This window comes from Dipodomys spectabilis, unplaced genomic scaffold (assembly GCF_019054845.1).
Source record: "Dipodomys spectabilis isolate Male_0828 unplaced genomic scaffold, ASM1905484v1 ptg000345l, whole genome shotgun sequence".
NCBI classification, from domain to species: Eukaryota; Metazoa; Chordata; class Mammalia; order Rodentia; family Heteromyidae; genus Dipodomys; species Dipodomys spectabilis.
The window spans coordinates 139,652-164,679 of NW_024871022.1; the positions used below are offsets into that span (position 1 = coordinate 139,652).

The window sequence follows — 25,028 nt, forward strand, 5'->3', positions numbered from 1 at the left end:
GACATCAGAAAACTGTGGCCCAGTTTCCAGTTATCTTTCCTTTACACTGCCTTACTAAAACTACCTATTTAGTCTTAACAAATTGCTCTGCCCATTGGCCACAGACATGACAGGTGTCCATTTGTTGTTTTGAATATCCTAAAAATGCTGTCATTCTGGTTTGCCTTGTAGATCTTTTGTGTCAGCATAGATGATGTTAGAGGATAATAACTTGAATATTGCAAAGAAATAGAGAAAGTAGAGCTGTAGCTCAGGTGTTAGAGTACCAGTTTTGGGTGAGAAAGCTGAGGAAGAGTCTTAGGCCTGAAGTTCAAGACTCAGTATGGGGAAAAAAAGAATATAAATGGATTATTGGAAATATAAAGCCTTCTCCCCCTTTTTAGGTCAGCAGAAAACTAGGTATGAGGCAGGGAATCTTTAAATACTAAACCATACACCATTTTTCAAAGAAATACTTCTTCAGCTAATAATTTACCTTCTCAAAAGATTTTCATAGCTGTTAGATCAGTCTCAGCAGATGTGATACAACCTAGATGTAATCTAAGATACATTGCAGGAAAGGCATATAATTGCTCCCCTTTTTTATTTTTTTGGTTAGTTGTAGGGCTTGGCTCTGTCCCTCAGCTCTTCAGCTCAAGGCAAGCTCTCTACCACTTGAGCCACAGCACCACTTCCTCTTTTCTGAGTGGTTTATTGGAGATTTGAGTCTCACAGACATTCTTTCCCAGGCTAGCTTTGAGCTGTGATCCTCAAAATATCAGCCTCCTGTCTAGCTAGGATAACGGATGTGAGCCATGGGCACAGGCCTGTAATAGCCTTAAAAAAATGGTGTAACGACTTGGACTCAGTTTTGTGTTTGCTCAACTTATTTTCTTGGCTAGTACTCTACCCCTTGAGCCATGTCTCCAGTCAATTTTTTGTTGCTATTTTAGAGATGGAGTCTTGTGGACTTTACTTCATGCACTGGCTTTGAACCACAATCCTATAGGTCTTATCTTACTGAATAACTAGGATTACAGGCATGCTGTGATTTTTTTCTCTCTTTTTATATCCCAGACTTTGGCAGTAATCCTTAAATGCAAAATAATTAAACAGCCCTCCAGAAGCCTGTGGCTCATGCTTATAATCCTATTATTCAGGAGGTTGAGATCTGAGGATCAAGGTTTGAAGCCAGCTGGGGCTACAACAGTCCCTGTGAAACTCTTATCTCCAATGAACCACTCAAAATCTGGAAGTGGTGCCATGGTTTAAAGTGATAGATTGCTGCCCTTGAGCAAAAGAGCTCAGAGCACCCAAGCCTGAGTTCAAACCCCATGACAGACAAAAGAAAAATCAAGCAAATTAGTTAAATAGGAAGAAATTTTTTATTATCTTACTTTGATATTGAAGAGCCAGATAGAGTGACTCTAATCTTAAGGTAGTCCTTGAGTCTCAGAAAAGGCTAGAGCTTGCTGATAACCACAGGATGAGTCAGCCAATCACCAGGGAAAAGGGAATAAGTGGAAAGAACCTAGGATAAGCAGAACAAAGATCCCTTGCATTTCAAACTGGAAGCAAGATCAGCCAGATTGCACCAACAAAGTACTATGTCTGCAGTTGCTATGTCTACAGTATCAAGTGTTAAACAATCATGTGTAAGGGTATTGTCAACCAATCATGTGTAGGCCTAAATGAAATTCCCAAGTTTGCTCACCGTGTATTATAAAAGCTGTGAAAAAGCAGGTCGGGGACTTCTTGCATTGAGGAATCTAAGCAACTCCATTTCACTTAAGACCCCCATTTCAGTTCTACAACTTAACCCTTGACCCACTTCAGCCCCAATGCCTGGAATTATGATATCTGAAACTCCAGAACAGCCCCTCCTAGGGTCTGGTGACCATTATCTAAAGGAGACACCCTGAAGTTTAGCACCTATCCTCTTGAGACTCCCCTGTGGTGCAAGCCAACCAGTTTAAAGTACGTCAGCCCCCTTGATCTAAACAAATTGTTTCTGGTCCTTTCCCGCTTTGTAGTGCACCAATCATACTATAGAGTTGTTTTATGATTTTCCCGGGGTTTGTAGTCATTTGTTACAAGAAGTTATGATGTATGCAAAGCCCCTGCCTTCCCTAAAAAATGTATAAAAAGTGTTGTAACCCTGGGCTCAGGGCATCTCAGCGTCATGGGCTGCTGCCATGTACGCGGGGGGACTGAGCTAGAGCTTGCAATAAAGACTCCTTTGCTTTTACATTGGTGACGGTCTCTGGTGGTCTTTTGGGTAAGGATTTCCGAATTCGGCTTTACAGCATAACCAGCTGCGACTGTGTGTACAGAGGACTCTTACTTTTGCATTTATTACAGTCTCCAGTGGTCTGTGCGGGTCCCGAAAGTGGGCACAACATTATATGTTCCATGATTATATATATATAATGTACATGTGCAATATTAAATGTAATATGTGTAATTATATTCATTTACATATGTGCTTATTGTACTGTATGAAGTCTCTGATATCGAATAATGTTAAATTCACATAAAAGCATTTTTTTTGTCCGTCGTGGGGCTTGAACTCTGGGCTTGGGTGCTGTTCCTCAGCTCTTCAGCTCAAGGGGAGCGCTCTACCGCTTGAGCCACAGCCCCACTTCCATTTCCCACCCCCTCCCCCCGCAGGCCCCAGAGGGCAAGGCTTTATTTGTGTGGAGGGGCGTGGGGTGACCCCGGCCCCTTGATCTGCCCCAGGGTGGTGGCTTTTCTTCCTCCAGGCGGATAAGCATCGGTCCCCAAAGTCAAGGTGAAGGGCAGGCTGGCTGATAGCACATTCCGGGGAGGTGGGCCCCCTCTTCTCCAAGCCTTACTTAGGGAGCCTGCTGCGGGGCACTCCTCTGATGGTCGCCCCCATCCTGGTTCTTCCTGCTGGGCGTCTGCGTCACACACCTCACGGTCTGCGCCCTTCCTGGTCCAGGCCATTCTCCGAGGCCTTCCAGAGCGGAGGCCAGATCACCGCCAGTTTTCCATTGCCCCAGCTGGCGGTGAGCCTGGGCACGGGGTCGGTGAACTCGGTGGTGCCCTAGACATCCCGCCGCAGGCGCTGCAGCTCTTGCTCGCGCTCTAGAGCCTCGTGCACCTCCAGCTCCAGCAGTGACGGGGCGGCCGGCTGCAAGGCGCGGGCCAGCGCGGGGTTCCCAGCCGCGGCCTCGAAGAAGTGCTGGAGCTCGCGCAGTGGCGGCGGGGGCAGCAGGGCAGCAAGGCGCGCGAGGCGCGGCGGGGCCGCGGGGCGCACGAGCGCCGCCTGCTGCCCGGCCTCGCACCCCACGTGGCGCCGCATCTTGGTGTCGGTGCCCAAGCTCCAGGACGCGGGGCCACGCTGGGCCGCGGGGGCCTGGCCTGCTGAGCAGCAGCTACTGGCCGGCGCTGCCCGGGCTCAAGCCCTGGCTCCAGCGCAGGCTCTCCTCGCAATCGCAGCTGCTGCGGATCTCTTGCTCGATGGGCCGTCTCCGTGGGCGCCCCCTCCCCCCCCCCCCCCCCCCCCGCGCGCCCCCAGCCTCTGCTCTTCGGCCTTGGGGTATGAGTTTTCTCCCTTATGAATCACATGAAATTGAGTTTGAGCAACAGTTATAGAATTGTTCCTAGAATTTGGCCTAGATCTCTGAGTCAATATTCACCTCCTTGTTTGTACTTGGTGATATTCTTGTCAGTTAGTAGTTAATTGGATTTTGATCTCTTCATTTTAGATAGTTAATCCTGGAACAGAGAGCCCTTCTCATTTAATATTATTTTGAACATTATAGATATGTATCAGTAGCATAGATAATGACCAAGTCATCTAGATATAATCTCATTGTGTTATGAAATGTGTTTTATGAAATAAGTTATGTCATGTGGATTTAATTTTTTTCTTTTTCTTTTTTTGCTGATCCTGGGCTTGAATTCAGGTCCTGTCCCTGTCCCTGAGCTACTTTTGCTCAATGTGAGCACTCTACCACTTATGCCATACCGCCATTTCCATTTTCTCTGAGATAAGAGTCTCATGGAGTTTCCTAGGCTGTCTTTGAACCATGATCCTCAGATCTGTCTGGCAGTTGAGAGCCACTGGCACTTGGCTGGATATTTTGTGTCCTTTTTATTCTTTGGTAGTGGTAAGGTTTGAACTCAGGGCTCATGCTTGCTAGGCAAGTGCTCTACCACTTCACCCATGCTTTTAGCCCTTATTTCTTTCCTTATAGCCCATTTGATTTCTCCATTCCCATATCCTTTTCAGATATGGTATTGTGCTTTTTTTTATTGTGGGGGCTGAACTCTGGGCCTGGGAGTTATCCCTGGGCTCTTTAGATCAAGGCTAACATTGTACCACTTGAGCCACAGTGCCACTTCTGGCTTTTTCTCCTTATTTGGTGCTGAGGAATTGAACCCCGGGCCTCATGCATGCAAGGCAAGCACTCTACCACTGAGCCACCTTCCCAGCCCAGTATTGTGCTTTTTGCCTGGACTGGCTTTAGTCCATGATCCTATCTACCCCTCCCAGGTAGCCTATAAGAGATTTGTGCCACTGTGCCCAGATTGTTCTTTAATATGAGTCTCATTCCTGCTTGCACTTGTATCAAGCCACAATATTCCTATCATCAGTTCTATATATTTGTTAATTGAGAATGAATTATAATATGTTGCCTGATTACTTAAGTCCTGGCAAAAAATGGTTTTAGTGATAATTTGTAAACATTTACTATCAGAGAAAACTCTTTCTCTCAAACTCCACTTTTTTAGAGGGTGGGGAAAATTATACTATAGTGCTATAATTTGAAGATATAATCCTTTGGCAGACCTGCAAAGATATTGTTGTGTTCAAAATAGAACCTGGCCAGTCAGGAAACCATTATTACTTAAATAAAAGACAGGCCTTGTGAAAGTTTCAAAAAAGATTAATTAGACTTTACCAGAGAACCACCCAGGCATCCAGGTACAGAGAACAAAGAAAGGTTTATTGCCAGGAAGCAGGCCAGCAAGACTCCTTCTCACAAGGGAGAAGTGAGGAGAAGCATCGGCTTTTGTCTGAGGTGACCTATATATCCTAGGAGGTTTAGGAAGGGCTAGAAGGGGATAGGAGGTAGAGACCCTGGTATGGATATGAGGGCCAGGGGTTTCATCATGTTGGACTAGGATTTATAACTGCTGTCCAAATAGAAGATAAGGGGTCCTGCAACTGCCCAGACCTGAAGGTCAATCTAAGGGCCTCTTGTTGCTTATATGGTGGTAGCTGCCCCAGAGAAGGGCCATCCCAAGGTAAAGGGGTTTGGAAGTTGATTATTTACTGCCTTTACTACATGGGCCTGGTATTGCCTAGGAAGGGATCATGCTAAGCTGTAGAGAAGGGAAGGAGTGGACTAAACTACGGGAAGGGAGCTCATTTCACTAGCACCATGGGTTAAGAAAAGTTAAATACTCCATCAAAAATTAATTGTAGCTGGAAAGAGTGGCACACACCTGTAATCCCTTCTACTCAGGAGGCTGATACTTGAGGATTGAGGCCCAGCCTGGGCAGGAAAATCCTTTAGACTTTTTGGGGGGTTAGTTGTTTGACTTGTACTCTGTACCTGGGCATTGTCCTTGAGCTCTTCAGCAAAATGTGAGTGCTCTACCACTTGAGCCACAGCATGACATCCAGTTGGCTGGGGGTTAATTGTGGCTTTGAACCACAATCCTCAGATCTCAGCCACCTGAGTAGCTAGGATTACAGACATGAGCCACCAGCTCCTGGATTTGAGACTTATCTCCAATGAAGCACCCTCAAATAAGCCAGAAATGTGGCTGTGTCTCAGGTGATAGAACACAATCTCTGAGCAAAAAGTCTAAGAGACAAAGCCTAGACCCTGAGTATAAGCCCCAGAACACACACACACACACACACACACACACACACACACACACACACGAAAAGATTTGAATGTTGTCCATTACAAGCCTAAACATTTTTTTATAAGCCTAAACATTTAAGTATCTAAATATTCACTTGACATTCTGGTTTCTCTTCAGATCATATAAATCTTTCTGCCTTTTATCTAGAATTCAATTGAGTGAAGGACCTCCCCTTTCATCCAGAAGAGGGACTATTTCTATTTGTGGGTGTGTTCTGGCCAGGAGTTAAGGCAGATGTCATACCATTCTGTAGGGAATTTGATGACTGAATTAGTTTTTAATTGATGCTGTTCTGAGCTACCACAGACTTAAGAGGCTCAAAACAATGCAAATATATTATCTCATAGTCTATGTTGGTCTCCTACATGAGTTTCCTGGGCAAAAATCTAGTCAGGGCCATGATGTACATAGTACCACTCTGTAGCTAATATGTTATTCATTAATCCCAGTGATAATGTTCAAATAGCATAGTTTGAGCCTGGGGGCAGAATCCAAGCTCAGACAAGCTGCTTTCTGAATCTAATTCCCTGTGGGTAACTGTGTGTGTGTGGGAGTGTGTCCCCAGAAAGTTCTTGTTTCCTTGCTGGCTTGAAGCTGGGGCCACCCTAAGTCCTAGAGGCCTCTCCTGTCCTTCTTATATCAGGAACCACTACTAGCTTGTCAAAACATGGCAAACGGTTCTCAGGGATGCACTTCTCTCCTTCCTATTCTGCCACATTTGACTGACGGCTGTTGTCCTCTGTTTTCCAGGTTTCATATGAATGCATCAAGCCACACTGACCAACTAGGCTTTTGCTTTTTTGTTCTGGTGATGTCCAGAAAATGATTTCAAAGTTAACAAATGCAGAACATACTTCATCTACCCTCACATATTTATCCATCAATTTCCCATTCTCAAAAAAAGACTTATCAGTGTAAACCATCTAAAAAAGCCTTGTAGGAAGATGTCAGATAGACAACAGAAAGCTAATATTGGTGAGAAACTGTAAACCTGTTAAGACTGAGGCAAAGCCTTTAAGCACCCTTCAGAACTTCCTGTACAGCATCAGACTCATACTAGAGAGAAAGCCTGCAACTCTAAGATGGGCAAAGCCTTTTCTAAGTAAGGAAACATTAGAGAACATAAGCCAAAATTCATCCTAGAGCTGCCCTCTAAATACATATAATGTTAAAGCTTTTTTATCTTAATACAAACATTCCTCACCCTACTGAGTTCCTGTGGGATAAAATCCCTACACATGTAAAGAGCAAAGCCTTGAATAGTTACTCAACCTCCCTTTAATTCATAGTGGATAAAAACCATAGCAAAGTAAATAAATGGCTAAAGCCTTTATTCAAATTCCACATTTTATACAACCTAAAAGAATACATACTGTACAATATGCAAGACATTAATGTGGAAAATCTTTGCTCAAAAGACTGTCCTCTTGTGGGTAGCAATGACAGGAAAAACTGGGAGAGAGAAAAGAAAGTGGTAACATTGTCCAAAAAGAAACAGATTCATGCCAGCACTGGTAGCTAACAGCTGTCATCCTAGCTACTCAGGAGGCTGAGATCTGAGGATTATGTTTCAAAACCACCCTGGGCACAGAAGTCTGTGAGACCTTGAGCTGAAGAGCTAAGGGACAGCATCCAGGCCCAGAGTACAGGCCCCACAACCATCAAAAAATGAATTAATTAATATATATGTAAAATACATATAAGAATTATTAGTAGAGAAGAATCCTATAAAAATGTAGCACATTATTGAACTGTTACCTAAAATGTACCAGACAGTGTTTGTTATCATATTATAACTAAGGCTATTTTTCCATGTACTAGAGTGAATACTGATAAATTATTTCTGAAATATATATATACATTTATTCTATAGGTGGAGTTAAAATTGTCATTCATCTTGAAAAAATGGAGAGAGTACACATAAAATGGTTCAAGGACCTCAGGAGGAAAGAAAGGATCACTTCTCAGTGCTGAGGCTTGGGCAGTATGCCTTGCTACCAGCATCACCTTCACACAGCCACAGATCAGACTGTCTCTAAGCCTAAGGTACCAGAGCCAAGAGGGCGGAGCCAGGATTCTAATTTAAGTGCATGGAGACAGCAGAGAAAGGGCCCTGCTCTTCTACTTGGAGGGGGGAATTACATTGAAACCATTAACCTGGCTCCCTCCCACCAATTCCAATGGTTTAGAGGATCAAGGAAGGAAAATGTACTAGCACAGTTAGAAGACAAGCTTTCAAATCTGACTCACAGTAAAACACCAACTCCCAAAGGGAGCAGGGCCCTTCTAGGCTTCTGCTCCAGTGAACTACCTCACTATTGTTAACTTAATGATAGCCTGAGGCTTTCCCAGAACCTGAGGGAGGCATTTTAATTAAAGTCATTGCTTGAACTGGCTGAGAAAAAGGCTGACTCCTGTATAACTCTGTAACAAATATTTCAGTATCCTGCCAATGCTGGCTGTCCTTGTAACCAATTAAGTTGCTTTTGCATCTTGCTTCTGTTTTGAACCTGTAATTCTGCCCCCTAATCTTGCAGGCCTGGATCTCTGCACCTATCCTGTCTTTGTGAATCTTCTCTATTCTTGAAATAAACTGTTACATTGAAAAGTTCTTCCTGCTAACACAGCTAGGGGATGGATCCTGAAAGCTTCGTTTGAACCCAGGGTTAGGTCAATGATGTCTCTTTTATACTTCTAGATGCTTAAGAAATCTAATAACATTTAAAGTACAAGTAACTTCTTATCACAAAAGGCTTAGGAAGCAAATTTCTGAAAGTTTGACCTTTCAGAAACCTGAAGGAGAGAAGGTTATTATCCTAGAGGTTGAGAGGCTGAGCAGATGGATTTGCTGCACTTAACCCCTTTGCTGCACTTAATTCTGGCTCAAATCCTAGTCTATTTCCTAGCTTGGTGCACTTAATCCTAGCTACTCAGGAGCTGGACCTCTGCTTCTGGACCTCTGCCTTTAGTTCAGGGACCATGCACTGGCCATGGTCAGCCCCGCCAGTGTACAGGCATAGGTGACTTTACCAAGATTTGTCATAGGTCTGTCCAGCCCTTATGTCAGAAGTCTCCATAAGCACACATTTTCCACTGTTTTTTTTAAATTTACTTCCTGTTTCATTTTGCTTTGTGCCACTGCAGTAGCTTGAACTCAGAGCACTATCCTTTCCCTTTTGCTTGAAAGCCAGTGCTTTATCATTGAGCCACAGCTTCACTTCAGGCCTTTTGGTAGTTCATGGGAGGTAAGTGTCTCATGAACTTTTCTGTCCAGGCTGATTCCTAAAGATGATCCCCTGAAGAGTTGAGATAACAGGTAAAATCCCCTTGGGGCCAGGTGCTGCTTGCTCACACCTGTAATCCTAGCTACTCTGGAAGCTGAGATCTGAGGATCGCAGTTCAAAGCCAGCCCCGACAAGAAAGTCTGTGGAAAGTCTCCAATCAACTACCAGAAAACCGGAAGTGGTGCTGTGACTCAAGTGGTAGAGTACTAGCCTGGAGCTGAAGAGCTGAGGGACAGTGTCCAGGCCCAGAGTTCAAGCCTCATAACCAACAAAAAGAAAAAAAAATGACCCTGGGGCCTGGCTGTCTCGTCTATGTTCATCAATATGTCTATCTCTTCACATAACAATTAACCAATGTAACTTTCAAATTTATCTCTACAAGTTTCATTTCATAGATATTTGGTAGAATTCATCAAGAAGTCAAATGTAGGCCACAGTTCTTTTTTTTAAAGAGGATATCACGCATTTAATAATCAAAGACACACAGATGTTCTGAAATTTCTGAAGTCAGTTTTTGTAACCTCTAGACATGGTGTTTAATGTTTGGAGCTATTGGTGTTGTTTGTAGGATATGCAATGATGGTAAGTCGTTCTTCATTCCTGTTCTTAGTACTAGTTTTTCTTAATGTCTTTCTCCTTTTTGATAATGTGTTTATGTTAGGCCTTGCTAACTATTTGCGCCACCTCTCGATTCCCACCACCTGCCTAACTAGGGCTTGAACTTGTGACCTGAGTGGTGTCCCTCAGCTTCTTCGCTCAAGTATAGGACTCTACCACTTGATCCACAGCTCCACTCCAAGCTTTCTGGGAGTTAATTAGATAAGAGTCTCATAGATTTTCCTGCCCAGTCTGGTGTCAAACCATATCATATCTGCCTCTTGAGTATCTAGGATTGCAAGCATGAGCCACTGCCACCCAGCTATAAAGTCCTATTCGTGACAGTGCCCATATAGAGATGTTTAAACAACCTTAGATGAGAGCCTTTAAGTGTGAAACTTCTTGCAGGTGTTCATTAGGCATGGGACAGTGGGCATGGAGTCTGGCCCTACTCATTGCCTCAAACCCCAGATCCAGTGGGCAGAGAGAGGCTTGGGAGGTTACCACTGAAGTCACAAGTGTCTGTCGGCCAGGACCTATGTGTTCCTGGTCTGTGCAGTTCCTGAGGTGTGAAGAGGAAGTAGACCCAGAATGTAGAAAGTTGTTATCCATGCTGTGGCCTGGCATGTGATCCTGGGATGGACACAGGGTCAGTAGGTCAGTGAACACAGCATGAATGTCCTTAGCATGGCTGCTGGACATGGTCTATGGTACCAAACACAGCTGATAGCACTGTCCCCTCAGAAGGGTGGCCCAAGGAAGACAATTCAGGAAGAGTGTGGATGGAATGGAGCTATTCCCAGGAAGCCAGGTGGTGTCTCTAGAGGCAGAGGCATGTCCATCCATGAATCATGGGTGGCCACTCAGCTGCCCAAAGGCATGTCCTAGCAAAGCACTTGCCACTATCACCTCCTCCACACCACTGTTACTTCCTCTTTTCCTTTCCCACTTGAAGGGAACTAAGCAGACTCCATAGGAGCTGGAGGTAGAGATGCACAAGCAAGGTGTCTGAGTAGAACACTAACTACAGCACCCTTCTCTTGTGCTCCCGGGCCTAGTTTGCTTTTAGACCAGGCTGTCTGGTCTGAGGCATGGTGCTGGGAAGGACTCTTGTAATGCTGCCTTATAGTGAGGAGACCCAGTACCTTCCAGTCAAGGCCATTGTTAATGCTCGAAGAAGTGAGAGATAACAGTCTCCAGGGTGAGCAAATTGACCCTTGAGATCTCCCATGACTCCTGGGGTCCCACCAGGCTATTTCAACAATTTAGTTTTTTGTTAGTTTGTGCTGGTCCTGGGGTTGAACTTGGGGCCTGGAAGTATCTCTATAGTTTTTGTTCATGGGTAGTCACACATCCATTTTTGGCTTTTCCCCCTGGTTCATTGGAGATCAATGTCTCATGGATTTCCAGCCATGGAACACACTTCCATCTTCAGATCTCAGCCTCCTTGAGTAACTAAATGACAGGTATGAACCACAAGCACACAACCTTCAATTAGAATTTATTCTCTCAAAGGAGAGACCTCAAATGGAGATGGTCCACCCAAATGTCTGCCACAGACCTATGGCTCTAATGTCACAGTCCCAGGGACTAAGAGGAGTCACTCTCCTATTGTACCTGGTGACACAAGGACCCTAGCTTTAGGTCTGAACTTTAGATTCCTCCATTCAAGGCTCCACTATGTTTCCTTGATTATCCAAAGTCCCAAGTCCACCCCAGGGAAGAATTTGGAAGGATGATGAACATTGGGGACATACCCATGTGAAGGAAGGAATGTGTTAAGTTTCACTGAGAACACTTTTTTATTAGTTATCATTCTGAAGCTGACACCAAATTGCATGTTTATTGTGGAAAAAACATGCTGAAATCTATACATACATTGTAAAATCCCAAATCCAGCTCATTAACAGCTTGCATGTCTTAATAGAAGTCACATGTAGGGAGAACTCAGATGTGTTTATCAGAATCAGAGACTGACAGACAAACAAGCAGAAGGGCAGTGAGTGGGGGCAAAGCCCTTCAAGCTGCAAAGCTGCTTTCTCTGGTTTCCTAAGGTGTGGTTCACATCATGATCTGGTGCCCTTAGGAGGGTCCTGAGATGAACCCATAGCTGCATACTCTTCCCTGGTGCACTGCAGGACCTGGGTCTTCTGTTACAATAGAGCATACTGCACAGTGAGACCTGGTAATGCAGTGTCTCATAGGCAAAAAGTGAACCACACCATGTGGGTTTGGAAAAAGTTTATTGGCACATCACATACTTATATACAGCATACAGGCATGAGAAGTAAATCTTCAGTTGGAGGCAGAAAGTTAATCTTAAACAGTTTTAGGGGAGCTTAGACAATGAGAGTTAACACTGTCAGTAAACAGGAATAGCTAATCCTTGTCAACAAATGTGTAGAATTTCCGGTAATCAAAGGTTGTAAAGAGTAAGCAAAGTGAAGGTGAGCACACAAAGGGAGTCTCCAGGCATTGTGCTATAGGCTTTACAAGGATGGGCAGGACACTTCCTGCAAATCGCTCCCTGAGTTTGGTGGCTAGGTCCTGACTTGGAAGAAATGGTGCTCCCCTTTCTCCCCAAGAGGGTGTGTATGCACCCTCATGTTACGCAAGAACACAGATGGGATCACATGAGTTGTTATCTCTGACACTACACCTTCTTATCAGAGTGGAGAAAGGTTGTTGAGGACTGGGGAGAGAGATGTTGCGTCAATGTCAGGGCAGGGAAGTAGTTGCTCCTTAAGCCAGCTGCAGAGCCTAGGAGGGGCTCAGTGATTCTGGGTTTGGAGGCCTGACTTGCTCAGGACAGAAGGTTCCTCACCATCTTTGTGTAATCAGAGCTCTGAGGCCTCACCTTAAGAAAATTATCCATCTCCTTAGTTAAACCAGCTTCTGAGATGCCAGCTTCAAGGGAACCCCAGCGCCTCCCACTTTGGTCTAAAGATAGGTTCAGGTCTTCTTGTCTCCCCTCCACACACACATACAATGCCTCTGTGGGGGGGGGGACACCATGCTGGGTACTGGCCACAGATTCAATGTGTCCACTATGGTCTTCCTGACCCCATGAACAGGAAGCCTTCACTTGCATTCTCAACTGGATTTCTTGGTGGCTTCTGAGGCAGTCCCCATCTCTGGGAGACCCCTAACAGCCTTCCTCAGAAAAAAATTCAGAATGAGGGACAGTCCTCCAGGCTGACTTTCTGTGACAGCACTGAGAGCCAGCTTTTGAATTCTCCTTGTGACTGAGGCCAGAAGACAAGCCTGGACAGCCAAGGGAGAGGGGCCTTAAGTAAAGCATAATGAGTTGCCAAACAAGCAGTAATGGAATGGGACAGAGTGAGAGCCCTTCCTCCTCAGGCTCAAGAACCCCTCTTAAGTTGTGCTATATGTGATCCCCCAGGGACCTTGCAGCCACATCTTTCAGAGTTTGTCTGGAAGTTCAGGACCACATAGTTGATTTCCCTGGGAGTCCTTCGTGGAGCTAGGTCATGGTTGCCATGGTGGGCAGCAGGTGCTGGCTCCCGGCTTTGCTCTAGTGAGTTGGAAAAGTCATGAATGCAGTGCCCAGCCCTATGAGAGTTATGGAACACTCCAAGTTCTCTAACAGAATTCCCTGAGGACCAACACCCACTTCCCCAACAAATAATCACAGCATGAGACAAAATCATGCAGATGGGGGAAATCTGGAGCAAGTGTAGTTAGGAGAGCTGATCATAGGTACCAAAGACTCTCAAAAGGCTATGGATCCAGGGGGGACCAAGATGGCTACGGGGCAGTAGGGAAACGCCACAGCTCTCTCCAACCAAAAAGAGAGTTCGAGTTCCAACGCTTAATCTCCCCAAGAGACCGACAACAACAAAAAGACGAACACAGAGAAAAACCAGAGGTGGAAAATAACAAAAAAAGAGAGAGGAAAAGAAGAATTTCAGAACAGAGAAGAGCGAAGACCCCTCCCCCAACCTTTACTGGCCGCGCGGCAGTGCGCCAAGCCTCCGGCCAGCCGGCCTGGCGGGGGCTGCCGGAGCCCCAGAGACACAGGGGGCTGCTTGCAGATCACCAGGTACCGGATTGCAGAACAGCGGATCACCAGGAACAGAGAAACCTACCAGCTGGGAGTCTCCACGAGGATCCCACCCCCACCCCTCACTCTCCACCGGAGCAGAGAGGCTCCATCCCGCCAAAGCCGCCCGGCACCAGCAGCGCGACAAAGGGACCTGTCGGCAGACCACCCGCCCGATCGCGATCGCAACGACCTGGCCGGGGCCGCCCACCCAGCCCGCAACCACTCCAACTGAACTCGGATTGCAACAACAACTGACGACCTACAGGGTGAGTACCCCACAGGGGACAGTGAATCCCTCAAGGGAGACCAGAGCTGGAGGGAATCCCCAGACCCTGACCTAGACTCCCTACCCCAACACCCGGACCACAGGACCCACTAAAACTGGGAACTGTTCGAGAGCTCCACCAGCCGGTGGAGCCACACTCTGCTGGCCAGGCCAGAGCAAGAGTGCCCCTGGAAGGGAGCTTAAATGCCCAAGCCAGGAACAGCGCCCCTGGGTCAAGACTACCAACAGTAGAAGAAATTTGAACTGTGTCCTCCAGGCTGCATAACCTAGGTGGTATACATATTAGCACAGGCCTAACGAGTGCGCTCCAGGCTGGGGCCGGAACCAGGCCCGGGGACCCGGCGCCTGAACAACACAACCAACTCCTCCCAACTGAAGTAAAAAGCTGAGCATACGCCTCAACAGAGGGGAGAAAACCAGAAAACAACACTCCCCGGGAAGCACGCCTGTGACAACAAAAGACCTGGAAGCTCAGGACAAGAGAAGCCCAAACCCCACCAAAACTCCACCCATATACCCTAGGCTGGGAATTGGGCAACACAGGCTGCCAGCACCTGATAGTAAGCAGGAGCTCAGGCTGATAAGGCAGCTCAGCAATAGAGTGATAGTCTTGGATGTATGAGGCCTTGGATCTGATTCCTCAGCACCACAAAAGCAAAAAGGGTCAGAAGTGGTGCTGTGGCTCAAATGGTAGGGTGCCAGCCTTGAGCTGAAGAGCTGAGGGACAGCACCCAAACCTAGAGTTCAAGCCCACAACCAGCCCAAAACAAACAAACAAAAACACATCAGGAGCCCATAGCAGACTCCAGTATTTGGGAGAGTGCATCCAGAGCATCTGATCTTCCCAGGAGCACCCGTAGGAGCAAACACAAGCAGTCTAGGCTGCTCAACCCTTCCAAAGGTGGGAATTGCCAGCAATCTACAGCAGAGAGCTGAGAATCCTAAGTAAGTCAGAATAGCAGCTGGAAATAGGCTCCCAACAGAATCCAGATCAGGCACAGACTCTCTCTACCAATACAGAATCAGCAACCAAGCAAAGACAGACACACCAAAACAAAATTGAAGAGCAGTCTCCTGAACCCCCATGCGAAAATCACAGAGAAAAATCACAAGGTTTACCACTACCCAGGACAGCAAGCTCACCTCAAAAGCCAGCAGCCACGCAGGGGAGAGCCCCAGGGGGAGCAAAGCAGGAATGGAAGACAAAAGCTACATCCAAGGGTTGCTGGAGGCAATGACTCAAGAAATAAAGCGAGAAATGGATCAGAAATTGAAAGAGCACAAGGATGAACTATCAAAAGATATACAGGATATCAAACAAAAGTTGGATGCAAAAATAGAAGCTACACAAACCTCAGTAAGAACTGAGATAAACGCCAAATTAGAGGTAATGCATACTGATCTCACCTCATTGAGAGGTGAGATCAGTACTCTGAGAACCAACATTGAATCCATAAAGGGATCCATTTCCACCATGCAAACCACAATAGAAGCCACGGTCAACAGAGTGAATGAAATGGAAGGTAGAGTGTCAGATACAGAAGACAGAATACACCAACTGGACCAAAAAGTGACAGATATGGAAAAATCACTCAAATTAAACCAAAGGGAAATTCAAGAGCAAGCAGATAATGCTAAAAAATTTAACCTTTGCATAATCGGAGTGGACGAAGGTGAGGAATTCCAGAGCAAGGGAATGCAACACCTATTTAACAAGATAGTCAATGAAAATTTTCCCCACCTCAAAAACGACCATCTTAACTACATCACAAAAGCTTATCGAACACCCAACAAGCAAGATCCCAGGAGAAACACTTCTAGACACATTATAGTAAAAATGATGGATCTGAATAATAAGGAAACAATCCTGCATGCAGCAAAAATGAAGAAGGAGCTATACTACAACGGGAAAAAAATTAGAATCACTGCAGACCTCTCCACACAAACAATGAATGCAAGAAAAGCCTGGGAAAGCACCATACGAGCCCTGAGAGCCAATAACTGCCAACCCAGACTGATATACCCGGCAAAGCTAGCATTCACATTCGATGGAGAACTGAAAACTTTTAATAGCAAAGAAAAACTAAATGAATACATAAACATTAAGCCAGCATTACAAGGAATTCTAAGAGGGGGGACACAACCTGAAGAAAGCAACTAGGAACTGGGACCTGCCCCAAACAGGCATTACTCAAAGTCTAACTGAGCAAGCACAGGAGGAAAGGAAAGAAGAAAAACTTAGGAAAACGGAATGGCAGGGACAACAATGCATCTCTCTATACTTTCTCTTAATATAAATGGGCTGAATTCGCCAATTAAAAGAAAACGAACTGAGGACTGGATCAGAAAACAAGACCCATCCATCTGTTGCCTTCAGGAGACCCACCTCTCAGCCAAACATACAAACAAACTCAGAGTGAAGGGGTGGAAAAGGATCTACCAATCAAACGCCCCCAGTAAGAAAGCAGGTGTAGCTATCCTGATATCTGACAAAATAAACTTTTCATTAAAATCAGTACAGAAAGACAAGGACGGACACTACATATTAATAAAGGGAACAATCCAAGAGGAGGATATAACCATCATCAACTTATATGCCCCAAATATCGGTGCACCCAGATATGTCAAACAAATTCTCTCAAACTTACAGAATAAAATAGATCCCAATACAATAATACTAGGAGACTTTAACACGCCACTCTCACCAAAAGACAGGTCTACCAACCAGAGGATTGGCAAAGAAGCTACCGAATTAAGTGAGGCCATACTTCAAGCGGAATTAACTGACATCTACCGAGTATTTCACCCTAAAACAACACAGTACACATTCTTCTCAGCAGCTCATGGAACTTTCTCCAAAATAGACCATATCATAGTTCATTCAAGGAACTTAAGCAAATACAAAGGGATCGACATAATCCCCTGTATCCTATCTGACCACAGTGGAATCAAGCTAGCTCTCAATAACAAAGCATACCGCAGAAATTTCTCTAACACATGGAAATTGAACAGCACACTCCTTACCAATGCCTGGGTAACAGAAGAGATCAGAGAAGAAATAAAGCATTTCCTACAACTCAATGAAAATGAAAACACCTCACAAAGAAACTTGTGGGACACAGCAAAAGCAGTCCTGAGGGGCAAATTTATTGCCCTCAGTGCCCACATCAAGAGAATGGAGACAGACCAAGTAAATAATCTCATGTTGCAACTAAAACAGCTAGAAAAACAAGAAAAAATGGGACTTAAAGCTACTAGACGAAGCCAGATAACCAAATTAAGAGCAGAGATTAACCAATTAGAAAATCAGAAAACCATAACCAAAATAAACCAAACAAAAAGCTGGTTCTTTGAAAAAATAAACAAAATTGATGGCCCGTTGGCAAGATTAATTAAAAAAAGAAGAGAGGAAACCCATATTAATAGGATTAGGGATGCCACCGGAAACATCACAACACGTACCCAAGATATCCAAACAATTCTAACAGACTACTTTCAAAAGCTATACTCTCTAAAGGAAGAAAATCTGGCCGAAATGGATGCATTTTTAGAGAAATAAAAGTTACCCAAACTGAGCAAAGTAGAAGTTAACCAATTAAATAAGCCAATATCCTATAATGAGATACAGGAAGCCTTCAAAAGTCTTCCAACAAGAAAATCCCAAGACCAGATGGATTCACAGCAGAATTCTATAAGACCTTTAAAGAAGAACTAATACCCATACTCCTCAAGCTCTTCAGAGAAACAGAGAAGGAGGGAGCTATCCCAAACTCATTCTACGAAGCCAATATCACACTCATCCCCAAACCAGGCAAAGACCCAACCAAAAAGGAGAATTACAGGCCAATTTCCTTGATGAACACAGATGCAAAGATCCTTAACAAGATTCTAGCTAACAGAATCCAGAAACACATAAAAAAAATAATACACTATGATCAGGTAGGCTTCATCCCAGAGACACAGGGATGGTTTAACATACGTAAGTCAATAAATGTAATCCAGCATATCAACAGAGCCAAGGTCAAGAATCACATGATTATCGCCACAGATGCAGAAAAGGCCTTTGATAAAATTCAACATTCATTCATGCTAAAAGCTCTGGAGAAAATAGGAATAGAAGGAACATTTCTAAAAACAATAAAAGTCATTTATGACAGACCAATACCCAATATTATACTTAATGGGGAAAGGCTACAACCAATCCTCCTAAAATCAGGAACAAGGCAAGGATGCCCACTGTCTCCACTCCTCTTCAACATAGTCCTAGAACCCTTAGCCAGGGCAATAAGGCAAGAAAAAGACATTAAAGGGATCCGCATAGGGAAAGAAGAAGTTAAACTATCCCTTTTTGCAGACGATATGATACTATACCTCCACGATCCCAAAAACTCCATCCCCAAACTTTTAGAAATCATAAGTCACTTCGGCAAAATAGCAGGATACAAAATAAACCCACAAAAATCAGTTGCCTTCCTATACACTGATAACGCACAGGAAGAGAGGGAAATAAAGGGAGCAACCCCATTCACAATAACCTCCCAAAAAATAAAATATTTAGGAATTAACCTAACCAAAGATGTAAAAAACTATTTAATGAGAACTATAAAAAGTTAAAGAAAGAAATTGCAGAAGACACTAGGAAATGGAAAGACCTCCCATGCTCCTGGATAGGCCGACTTAATATAGTAAAGATGGTAATACTTCCAAAACTAATATACAAATTCAATGCAATTCCTATTAAAATCCCAATGACGTACATCACTGAAATACAGAAAACAGTCCAAAAATTTATATGGAACAACAAAAGACCTAGAATAGCCAAAACAATTCTAGGGGATAAAGACAATATGGGAGGGCTATCCATGCCGAACTTCAAACTCTACTACAGAGCTATAATAACAAAGACAGCATGGTACTGGCACAAAAACAGACCCGAAGACCAATGGGACAGAATAGAAGATCCAGAAACAAATCCACAGGCCTACAGCCAGCTGATATTCGACAAAAGAGCCAAAGACATACAATGGAAGAAACACAGCCTCTTCAACCGCTGGTGCTGGGAAAACTGGGCAGCCACATGCAGAAAACTAAAAGTGGACCCCAGCCTATCACCATGCACCAACATCAACTCAAAATGGATTAAAGACCTTAACATTAAACCTGAATCTCTGAAACTACTGCAGGACAGAGTAGGAGAGACACTTGAACTAATAGGCACAGGAAGGAACTTCCTGAACAGAGTCCCAGGGTCACAACAAGTTGGAGAGAGACTCGACAAATGGGACTACCTTAAAATAAAAAGCTTCTGCACAGCTAAATCTATCGCAACTAAGCTAGAAAGACAACCAACTAATTGGGAAAAAATATTTACCAGCAATATATCAGACAAGGGGTTAACATCCTGTATATACAGGGAACTCAAGAAACTAATCCCTCCCAAACCTAACAAACCAATTACTAAATGGGCAAGGGAACTAAAGAGGGACTTCTCAAATGAAGAAATAAAAATGGCAAAGAAACACATGAGGAAATGTTCATCATCCCTGGTGGTGAAGGAAATGCAAATAAAGACAACCCTGAGATACCACCTTACCCCAGTCAGAATGTCCCACATCCACAAATCAGCCAACGACAAATGCTGGAGGGGATGTGGAGAAAGAGGAGCCCTATTACACTGCTGGTGGGAATGTACACTTATACAACCACTTTGGAAAGCAGTCTGGAGGGTCCTTAGAAAGATTGACCTCCCTTACGACCCAGTCATACCACTTCTAGGCATCTACCCTGAACAACAGGAACCAATATACAAGGACACGTGCACCTCCATGTTTATTGCAGCACTGTTCGCAATAGCTAGGATATGGAAACAACCTAGATGCCCCACCACAGATGAATGGATCCAAAAATTGTGGTATCTATACACAATGGAATATTATGCAGCCATTAGAAATGACAAAATAATGGCATTTGCAGGGAAATGGATGGAGCTAGAAGGAATCATGTTGAGCGAGGTAAGCCAAGAACGAAGAGACAAACGGTACATGGTCTCCCTGATAAGTGGATGCTAAATCCAAAATGTTAGGTGATACGACAAAACTAACAGGACTTAAGAAACAAAGAACTCCCGCTCATCTGGTTGAACCACTACTAAATATCCCCATGCTGCTGATCACAAATATGGTATATAACATGTGAACACTGTTATATATTACAGACTGTGGTAGACAATTTGCTCCAGGGAAGTTAGAATGAACTTGTGACTTTGAAATTATGTAATCACTTAATCACAATCAAAAAAAAAAAAAGAACCTCGGGGAAGGGAAGGAGGGAGGGGATGGTAGGGGGAAAACAATGGAGGGGGTAACAATGTTCAAGAGGAAGTGTACTCATTACCTCACTCATGTAACTGTAACCCTCTGTATAGTATCTTTACAATAAAAAAAAGAAAAGAAAAAAAAAAGGCTATGGATCCCCTTGCCACCTCCTCAGTCTCTGCTGGGAGTGCCATGTGCCAGGCCCAGGCAAAGGTCTTGGGAGGAGATTCAGCTGAGGGTGCCACCTCTGTGGGAGGATCTGGTGAGCCCAGGGCAGCCTCCAGCTGCCTTCACACATCAGGGTGAAGGCAACTGCATTGTCACTTGAGATAGGCAAATATTCTCTCAGATGAGAAGCCCCAGCCCCAGGAGGTGAGGAGACATCATCCAAAGGCAGCATCTGGCCCTCCTGATTCTTGGGGCCTCATGTTCACTTCCCAACCCTTCACAGGATGACAGTGACACTTATGTGAGCCTCTGTGATACGTTGCATGACTGCTTGAGATGGGCCTTGCACTCCGGGTTCAGTGTCATCAGCCTTGCTGGAACTGGAGCAGGGACTTGGCTGAGCAGCAAGAGCCATAGAACCCCATGTCCCACATACACCTGAAAGATTAAAAATTAGAATTACATTTTACAATTGCTAATTGCTGATTTTGCTTTTGTAAACTTGCTCGCGCTAGCACCAACATCCCCTCCCCTTTCTGGAAATAAGGAATTGAGTAAAAAGTCTCGGAGTCCAGATGCCGGCCCCGGGACAAGGTCTGTGGTCATAGATAAAGAACAAACAGGTATATGTTTTCCTAGTTCCTGTTTGAAAATTCCCTACGTGGCTAAATGGGACCCAAGATAAGGACCCAAGATAAGGACCACCTGGCAAGTCCAGCAAACTAGGCCAAATGTTAATCAAGCACAAGCCTGTAACTATGTAAACTCCCCTCCTGGGTGACCACTCCCCCTAGACTTGCCCCGAGCCAACTGTTTTACAAAGAGTGTTATAAACTTCCCCGCTTAGTAAAAATGATTGCTGGAGTGTTTAGTGACTTTTAAATGGGCCAATCCCGGGACACCTGGTGTTATATGCTAATCTTGTGGGTTTTGCCTTTAAGAATGCCTGTAACCGCTGCTCGGGGCTCTCTCCCTTGCCTAGGCAGAGAGACCGTTTGCGCAAATGCTGAATAAACTCCTCTTGCTTGTTGCATCTATTGGTTTGGAGTCTTGGTTTCTGGGGCGCCCTCTCGTAGACGAAAGTATCCCAAGAGTCTGGGGTCTTTCAGTGGGGGCTCATCCAGGATAACAGCGCCCCCAGACCCCAAATTTCAAGACCAGTTGGAGGTAAGATAGAGCTCTTACGTTTCACATCTTCTGTGTTTGTTATTTCTGTTCTGCATTCTGGGATCCAAAAGTGCCTGTACAGGACCTGTATTCTGCCTGTATTTGAGCCAGTGGGGGAGGCAGACGTGCCCTGAGACCCCTGGCCCGGCTCAGGCAGACTTGCCCTGAGACTTGGGGGGGAAGAGGGAATGTGGAATCTCTCTCTTCCTGGCCCCGCCCTGGAGTCCTACTCCGGGGTGACCTGGAGGAAGGAGGGAACGTGGAATCTCTCTCCTTCCCAGGGAAAGGGGGAAAGTGGAATCTCTCTCCTTCCCTGGGAGTTTAGCCGTGGTCGGCCACTCCCATCTGAAGTTGCTTTTTCTGTTTGCAGTCATTAGACTGCTGCGCAGCGCCTGTCTGGTTTCTTCTGTTTCTGTTTAGTGTTAATTGTCTCTGTTGCTTGTTTTGTTGTCCTTAAAGGGATGGGGCAACAACTAACAACCCCCTTAAGTCTGACTTTAGATCACTGGAAGGAAGTTACAGCCCGAGCCCAGATTGTCAGGTTTTAGGAACTTGCTTGTTTGTCAATTATAAAATTGCCACTGACCACCTGCGAGTGACCCCAGTTAGATCTCAGCCTCAGGCCTTGGTTCAGGGGGTCTGAGCATGGGGGAGAACCTGTCAGTCTGAGGGGACGGCCACTAGGGACTTTTGTCCCTTGCCCCAAGATGACTGGGAATTCTCCTCCGCCTTGGAAGGCCCCTGGGTCAACATTTGCAGGAATCTAAAAAAAGAAAAAAAAGTGCTCCGGAGGTGAGTAGGGGGTGTTGAGTCCCCTGGTAAGTGAATGGTGGTAAAATGTCGCCCCATTCACTGAGACCTGATTTTGTCTTTGTGGCCACTTGTCTGTCTTGTTTTCTTCGGTGTGTTTTCTATTCTGTTTCCAGAGGTAGGGAAGTTTTGGGTGAACATGGTAGGCTCATTCAGCAGACTCTGGATTCAGCTTGCTGAGTGAGAGCCACACAGAGTTCCGGTAGGGATGAACTGGGTTCCATTAGTCCCCAACCCAGCCTTTGGTTATTGTCTAGTTCTGTTTTAGAATGTGGATCCTTAGTTTTTGTGTTTATCTGTGTTTTTGTTATTTATTTATTTGAACATCTCTGGGGGAATAAAAGTTCCAGCTGGGCTCAGTCACAGACCTGCTATGCCCACCCTCCCTGTGAGGCATGGAAGGTTACTGGGCCAGTTTGGTTCCCTTCAAGCCTCAGGCTGCATTTTCTCCTTGTGGAGGCTGCCAGCAGGGAGGGTCTAGAAGGTTGTGTGCCTAGTTTGGACTTTTTCAGCTAGTCCTGACAATGTAACAATTTGTAAAGTGCTCTTGTCTAAAATTGGATAAAAAAAAATCTGGCCAGTTTAGTTTTAGGTGACCCCCTCCCCCAGCCCTCCTCCAACAGAAGGGATTCAAAAGACTAATTAGTAAATTGCCTTGCTAGATAGGCAAGCTCTGGAAAAATAAAGCCCAACAAAGGTACCTAGTTTTAAAAAAAAAAATACTGTCTTAAATTTTTGTTTAAAAACTTTAGAAGGTGTACTTACGACTGATTTTGATTTGTGCGCGCTTTAAGATCTGTGTGAGTGTTTTGTGTGTGTCTGTGAATGTGTTCAAAGATAAAAATTGTCAGCATGCTATAACAATTGGGTGAGTTTTAATTTAAAAATTCAAAAGGTTATGAGGTTTGGACATTACCAAAAATTTAAAAAAAAATCTTCAGATTGTTTTAAATGGCTTTTTAAAGATTCTTTAACTTGCTAATTAGAAAATCTGGTATTTTAAAAACTAATGATTTAAAATGCATAAGACTGTTTATACTGTAATCAAGTTATCTGGCTTAACAAAAATGCATTGGCTGTTTGGGATTTAGTTCCCTTGGCTAAAATTTGGGGATAAATATTAAAAATTTAAATGTAAAGGTTAGTTTAACACTGTCAAAGATTTTACCTGTTCTGTCTGTCTAAAACTGTGTATTTTATTCAAAAACCAAGAGAAGAGACAGGGGGGAAACTTAAAAGCCAACAGAAGACCTATCTTTAGGGGTGAGGGGTGAACAAGCAGAAGTGCAGTTCAGCTGGTCATACATGGTAGGACAGGCCCTGGGAGGAGTCCGCGCATGGTGAAAGAAGGCAAGCTGGCACAAACGCAGTTCATCTAACCCTAAAGAGTCAGATTGGGTGTGTGCCCATTCCATAGAAGGGGCTGAGTGGCCCATCTTTGTTCTCTTTTTCCCTGCAGATAGACACTGAAAACATGATGGTTAAAATGAGTGATGTGATGATCTGATTAGTATTGCTAAAACTTCCCCTTGGATGTGTTAACATTAAAATTAGGAAGGCCTTAAAAAAGAGGGTTAAAAAGTTATTTGTATAATGTGACTTGTTTTAATGTTTTACAATTAGGATGTTTTTAAAAGTCATAAATACGCTAAGTCTAGCTTTTTGGTTCAGTTATGATGATTGTTATTTTCGCATTAAAGAAAAATTGTCATTTGAATTTAAAAATCTTAATGTGTGTCTGTTTTAAAACAAGCAGCCAAAAGGCAATGAGTGACACTTGGCCTCAAGATTTCAAGGGATCTTTTCAAAATGCAAATGAAAACTAAAGTATACAATATTAAAAAGAAAATTAATAGGAGACTTTAAAATAAATAGGGAATGGATTTTTGGAGATAAAGTTTAAAAGTGAAGTTGTTTTTAACATTGGCTTCAATGTGCACAGAGAAAAAATTAGGGTTACCAAAATAATTGCTATTCCAGTTTGCTCTTATAGTTTTTTTTTTAAGTTTCCAGCAAAGTCCACAGCAAAGCACAGAGGATTCTTAAAAGTTTGTCAGATGTAACTTTGACTCTTAATAAGTTTCAGGTAAGAGCATGCTTAAAAGCTACTTCTATGTTGATCACCTTGTTGCTTTTAATTGGAGTAAAATGGCCTTTTGTAAGACTCATTGATCTGAAACTGGTTCAAAGCCAGCCCGGGCACAAAAAGGTTCCTGTGAGACTGTCACCTCTATTCAGCCAGCAGAGTACTAGCCCTGGACTAAAGAGTCAGGGGACAGTACTCAAGCCCCAAGCTCGAGACTCACAGTGTCAGAATACTAGCCCTGGACTGAAGAGTTAGGGGACAGCATTCAAGCCCCAAGTCCAGGACTCAAAATGGCAGGGTGCTGGCCCTGAGCTGGAGAGCTAAGGAACAGCACTCAGGCCCCAAGTTCAAGTCCAGAGAT

The 25,028-nt window shown here is 44.3% G+C and overlaps 1 pseudogene; it reads right to left on the reverse strand.

The window, feature by feature from the left end:
* Positions 1–2,862: 2,862 nt before the first annotated feature.
* On the reverse strand, positions 2,863–10,472 carry LOC122095366 (annotated as a pseudogene).
* Between the last annotated feature and the right edge of the window lie 14,556 nt (positions 10,473–25,028).